Raw genomic sequence first — 6,817 nt, forward strand, 5'->3', positions numbered from 1 at the left:
CATTAATTATGTTGCATAAGTGATGTTTTGGAACTCGGGAGCCGAGTTATGCTCGACCCCCGAATTTCAGGAGGATCTATGGTGGGCCTTAAACCATCTATAGAGGAACCCATGGGCCTACCTTAGGATGACCCAGGAGGGCATCCAACCTCAACTGGTTCCCAAGAGGTAGCCCGCCTCTAACCAAATACAAATCAAGGCCCAAGGCCTAAACCAATCATGGACCTATTGGGCAATTACACAGAGCCCAACTCATAAGCAATATGATGGGCCCATAAGCAAGGTTTGGGCCTAAACATAAGGGTCATAAACCCACATATTATGGTGGGCCTAATGGGCAGCCCGATAATCCAACCATAAGGGCAATCCTTATACTTATTTGAGGGCCTCATAATCGGGCCCAAGTACAAGGTTATTCTTTGGTGGGCAACTAAGGGCCCAACTACTTGCATATTATGGCCCACAAACCCATCACAATAAGTAGAAAAATATGGGTCCAAAGGTCCAATGGATCTATCTAGAAAGTTCTAGCCCAACTGGGCCTAGAGAATCTAATAATTAGCTATGTACATTGATCCAACAAAAAAACCCAACTGGAGTGGGCCTCAAATGTGCATTAATTAAGCTCAAAGGCACATCAGGGAAATGGAAAGATATGTGCATAAAACATCCTTAAATCTGGTGGGCCATGCTGCCTTAAAATATGCCATTATGGGCAACCAATTTGGGCCTATTGCCGAAATTCCAACCCACCTGTTTTCTTGGCTTGCTGGAGTCCAGCAATAATCAATTTATTTAAGTATTTTATTTCCCTGGTGACCCACACATATCACTGTGGGTCCCACTAGATAAGAGGAATGGATGAAACACATAACTCAAGGGGACCATGTTGCTGGATTGGACGTCCAGTAGCAACCCATTGGGCTGGGCGTCCTAAGGTGGACGGTCCATGGGGCTGGGACGTCAGCCCCCAAAACATATCAAAGTGGGCCCCACATGTGGACGTCTCATAGGGAAGTGGGTCACGTCCCATGTGGACCACAATCTGGATGAACGGCGTGGATACAAAACACATCAAGGTGGGCCTAAAAGAGGGTGGATGGCCAGCCCATGTAGGACGTCCTTGCCTTAGGCGTCCATCCAGGTGGGCCGGTCCAGCTCTCGCCAAAGATCGCTTAGGGGTCCATTGGCCCCGAAATTTGCTAGGTGGGTCCTATCATGGGAGGGTCCCCTAGAAAAATTTAAGATTTTATTGAATTAGGAAAGTATTTATTTGAATTAAAAGAAAACTGTCTGCCTAAAAACCTAGTTAGTGCAGAATTTAGGCTGGCCCTGATCTGAGCTTCCAATAGTGTGGACTGAAGGCCTCCAAAAATTGGGAAAAATGGTTTTTACATCCCTTCGTGTGTATACCACAAGGTGGAGTCCACAGAAGTGGCCCACCAATGCAAAAGTTATTTTATAATCAAAGATTTTCTAAGTAACATGTTGCTGGAATAGTCCAGAAAATCCAGACTGTCCACCTCACTTGGGCCACACCTTTGGTACCTCAATCAAGGTCGGATGGGGCTGAAATTTGGGCGACATCAAGATGGGATCCTCACCTTTCAAAAAAGTATATTTGGTGGGTAAGAGAAGTCCCCCAAACAGTCCCAAAATCTGGTCCAAAATCAACCAGAAACTGTTTAGAGAATTCTGGACAGCAACATACACTTGGATTAGATTAAATGTATGAGTTAATTAGAAAGGGAATTACCCCAAGAACTAGGTGCTATGACCCACCTTAGTGGGCTTCACAATTGTTTAAATCAAATTCTAAAGTTACCACACTTGCATGCATCAATAAAAGTTAGCAAATGGGATACCTAGAACCATAGTGTAGGTGGGTATGGGCGTCCCACCCTAGCTGAACTTTCTGGACTATCTAGGCCCACCAAGTGGGCCACACTCATCATCATCATAAATAGAAGAAAAGAGAGAAGAGGAAGAACATCCCCGCCATAGGGAGAAGGCTCCACCACTATTGAGCCTTCCTCAACACGATCACACCCACACATTTCATTCACATTCATATTACATTATAGATCTTCATCATGCATGATCTATATTTAAGATGAATGGTTGAGATGCCATCCTTACCCTGATGCAAGGATCTAAATGACCCATCATGTTATGAAATCAAAGGAAACCACCATGATGGGGTCCATAGAGGAACACCCCATGCATGGGACATGCATGCACAATATTGGCCATTACATCCAAGGGATTGTGTAGGATCTACACCATTGATTGGTGGGTCCTACACTTCCCAAAAGAAGAAAAGAGGAGATCTAAGCTATGGAAAAAAGGAATGTGTACATTTAGAGGAGCACCCACCTAAAGATCTTCACCAAAACTTAGATCACCAAGCTTTAAATGCTCTAAGGAATCAAAATTGATGGATGAGATGGGATTAGGATGGATGGATTAAGAGAGATTAGAGAAGAAAGGAGCTGGAATGGTGGGACGTCCAAGCTCTCTCTCTCTCTAGCTTGGGAGAATGAAATGAGAAGGGAGAAATGAAGGAGAGAAGAGAGAGGAAAGAGCTTAAAGTAAAGCAATGATGGTCTCTCTAAAAGAGACCACCTAGATAAGAGAATTTTATCATTCTCTCTAGGGAAGAGTGGCTTGGATAGAGAGCTTCATGATGAGCTAGTAAAAGAAAGCCTAATGGAGGCTATAGGCTAGGGATGGGTGGTGTTTGGGTAGTGGGTAGTGTAGGATATGGAACTTTGGGTGGTGAATGGGTGGTGTATTAAAACTTGCAACAAGCGAGGGGCCATCTAGAAAAACATGTGCACCACTCTTAGGTGGGCCACATGATCATGATCAAGGGCTAGAAATGAGATGCACACAACTTATAATTCACACATCGGATGGATGCACAAGATGCAGCGTTGGAACTGCAATGACGATGCGAATAAGATGGCATAGGTTTCGGTTCAATCTGAGTCAGGTCTACATGACCAGACTTAAGGATGACTGCAAACACTATTCGGGGGTCGTGGGTCACCGAGATTTGACCGGTAGGATCGTGGGATTAAGGAAAATGAAATGCGCACATATACATATACACACATGCACTCAGGTCGGGTCTTACAATAGATTACCGAATCAAAGAGGGAGCTAGATATAATAAATTAAAGGATGAGTTATATATGTTTTAGAGAGGGAGGGGGTGAATAAAATACTATAAAATATTTTGATATAATGCGAAATAATAAAACAAATACGCTCAATTGCTTAAAGTATTGAAATCTTGATTTTAAATAGTTCATACGACAACCTTCACCTAAAAGATTTAGGCAGGACAACCTTATTTCATGATGTCTTTGAGATCAAAATATTAAACTTTAGCAAGAGAATCAATACAAGGTAAGCAATAAAGAAATAATCAATCACCACCAATACACAAAGAGTTATAGTGGTTCGGTGCTTAACCCCACATTTGCTCCACTCCTAAAATTACTACCCTCATAATTTTGGCTTTCACTATTTCAAGGTATTCATAGGGTTAACTTAACAACCTGATACAGTTCTTGTGATTTTTATGGACTATCACAACAAAATCCATTTGTGATTTTCACGGGGTCACCACAAAATAACCCACTGAGTGTTGAGGGTCAATATTGCATATTATCCCCCATTTATATCTTGGTTTTATGAACATGATAATGCTTAATGTCCTATTTTACTCATGTTTGTGTTGTAAGGTGAATTTAAGAGCTTGGATTAGAAAAGGTGCAAAAAGCATGAATTTGATGCTCAGAGATTACCAAGGCATGGGATGGATCTTAGGAGACCAAGATTAAAGAATTCACATGCCAAAGATCCAAGGAGACCAAGTGATGAAGGAAGAGAATTGAAGACTTGAAGTGAAGAAAATTAATCCCGAAAATTGTCCTAAAAACAGATTCCAAGACCAAAAAAATCAAATTCTGGAAAACTGCCAGAATAGACTTCGATATTATCGAAGACCGTTAGATAATATCGAAGAACAGATCGAAGACACTTGATAGAATCGAGAATTTCAGGATTTCATGCCAAACTCGCTGGACAGTTCTAGACCTATCTTTGATTTAATCGAAGACTGTTCGACAGATTCGAAGGACATATCGAAGACACTTTGATAGAATCGAAACTGCGTAAATTTGAGTCGGTTTCTAGATTTTTTCAAGTCGGTGTGAAAGGAGGTGTTGCACAACTATAAATAGGAGTCCCTAGGGCATCATCTAGGGTTTGGAGGAGTGAAGCACAAGGTTGGAGAGCCGTTGCTAAGCATTTTTCTTCTCTTTCTCCTTAGTTTTTCACACTTTCTTCTAGGGTTTTAAATCCAAACATGTCTATGGTTGGCTAAACCTCTTAGCTATGGTTAAGAGGTGAAGCTTGTAGCGTGATGTGATGTTTCTATTACTTTGATTCATGTTTATGTTGAACTTACTTTGATTCTAGTTTGATATTTAAAGAATACTTTCAGTTTTTAATGGTTTATTGTGACTCAAATTACAGTAGATCTACTATAGCTTTGAGTATCTTCTTTTCATACTTTAAGATTATGAAATTAGGAAATCATGTTGTTTACTATCATCTCTGGGGCATGGTTGGATGATGGAATCCCTTATAATCTTCATAATTCTCCTATGTTTGTAGAATTGGCGTATCCTGTTGTTTGCCATTGCCTCCAGGGCATGACTAAGTGATGGAATCACTTTCAATCCTCAGAACTCTCATCCATTGAGAATTAGTACAAAGGAAGTTTAGATTTTGTTTTATTACTATATCTTCCAATTGGATAAAATAGGACTTTGTTTCCAGTTGTGTCCTTGAATTAAGCATAGTATCACCCTGATTGCTACAAGTGGGTCCTTAGAAACCCCAGTTCCCACCTTTGAATTTCTTAAGTTTCTAATTAAATCTTTCACAGTTACTTCCTTTTATTTCAGATTTAGATTCACATATTTTTCTAGTTCTACTTCTAGTTGCTTTTAGAATACTCACGAGATTAGTCCTTGTGGATTAAACCTCGGTCTCACCGAGATTATTACTACATCACGACCCTACACTTGGGGTTGTGAATAAGTTTTTGGCTCCGTTGACGGGGATTGACTATTGTATTTTTTTGAGATTAACTAGTTTTGGAATTAGTTTAAGATTAGAATTTTTCTACTTTTTATTTCTAGGTTTAGAAACTTTCCTTTTCTATTTTTAGAAACTAATTTACTTCCTAATTCTAGGATAAAAACTTTCCTAATTTATTTTTAGAAACTAATTTTTTATTTTTTTAGAAACTTTCCGAATCCGTTTTTAGAAACTAATTTCCTTTCCTTTTTCTGTTTTTAGAAACTAACTTACTTTCTATTTTAAAAAACTTTCCTTTTTCTTTTTTAGAAACTAGGTTGCTTTCTTGGTTTTTTTTTTTTTAGAAACTAATTCACTTTCTTTATTGTTTTGTTTTATAAGACCTTAATTTAGTAACCTCTTTTTAATTCTCTCTCTTTCTATTTCTAGATTTCTATTTTCCTCTTTCTTTTTAGTTTACGTTAAATTCTGAAATTGAGGGGTGAGAGTGTTTCATACCCAAGTGCGTCCGTGACAACACTCGACGTCTCTTGAGTGAAAGGAGGATTGGTTAGGGGTTATCTATCCATCATAGGATTAAACACCACTTGAGATCCACAGAGTTAATTGAAGTTATGGCTGCCAATCAACCGGCTAATCCACCTTCAAATCCACCTCAACCTAGGGTTGAGGAAATCCAGTACGAGAATGAGGTGCATCAAACACCCCCGCCTCATAGTTTACGAGATTATTTACAACCGGTGGGGGTGAGCACGCCCTCATACATGGTTTTTCCAGAAAATACGGGACATAGGGATATCAAGCCAGAGGTGAACCAACTCCTTCCAAAATTCCGTGGACTTAAATATGAAAATCCATATTTACACTTGAAAGAGTTTGATAAGATCATAGCCACTTTATATTTTCCTAACGTGTCCGATGACACGATCAGATTAAAACTCTTTCCCTTTTCTTTGAAAGAGAAAGCTAAGACGTGGTTGCATTCACTACATCCACAATCTATTGGCACATGGAACGACGTGATATGGGAGTTCATAAAGAAAAATTTCCCACACCATAAATCAAACACCCTCAGAAAGTCAATTATGAACTTCGCCCAAAAGGAAGATGAAACCTTCTTCCATTGTTGGGAGCAGTTCAAGTATCTTGTTAATTCATGCCCACAACACAGTTTTGAAACATGGTGCATTACACACTTTTTCTATGATGGATTGACATTCTCCATGTGCCAATTGGTTAAGGCAATGTGCAATGGGGAATTCATGAATAAAAATGTCGATGATGTGTGAGATTATTTAGACAAACTTGTTGAAAACACACAATCATGGGACGTCTCCCCAAAATCGAGCACCACCTCTAGTCCCACTCAATCAAAGGAAAGGGGCGGAATATACCTTCTAAAAGAGGATGATGATATCAATGCTAAAGTTGCTAATCTCATAAAGAAATTCAAAGCCATGGAACTAAAGAAGGATAAGGCTAAGGAAATTGTTTGAGGTATTTGTACTTGTAATATTCACACAACTAAAAATTTCCTAATAATACCTGCTTTTTAAGAGGTACTGAATGAGAAATCTAATGCCATGAATAATTATCAAAGACTTTTCAATGGACCTGTAACACCCCAAACTTTTCAATACCCGAGTATTAAAAGTTCTCGAGTGTTACCATGAAGTTTAACTTAATACGTACATGTGTA

The 6,817-nt window shown here is 39.3% G+C and overlaps 1 non-coding gene across 1 annotated transcript; it reads right to left on the reverse strand.

Annotated features, from left to right (window-relative positions):
• Nucleotides 1–6,185: 6,185 nt before the first annotated feature.
• On the reverse strand, nucleotides 6,186–6,292 carry LOC131235837 (small nucleolar RNA R71). Its single transcript, XR_009166356.1, has one exon. It is a non-coding gene; the product is annotated as a small nucleolar RNA R71 (small nucleolar RNA).
• Nucleotides 6,293–6,817: the final 525 nt, after the last annotated feature.

The sequence above is a fragment of the Magnolia sinica genome, chromosome 19 (assembly GCF_029962835.1).
Source record: "Magnolia sinica isolate HGM2019 chromosome 19, MsV1, whole genome shotgun sequence".
Classification (NCBI taxonomy): domain Eukaryota; kingdom Viridiplantae; phylum Streptophyta; class Magnoliopsida; order Magnoliales; family Magnoliaceae; genus Magnolia; species Magnolia sinica.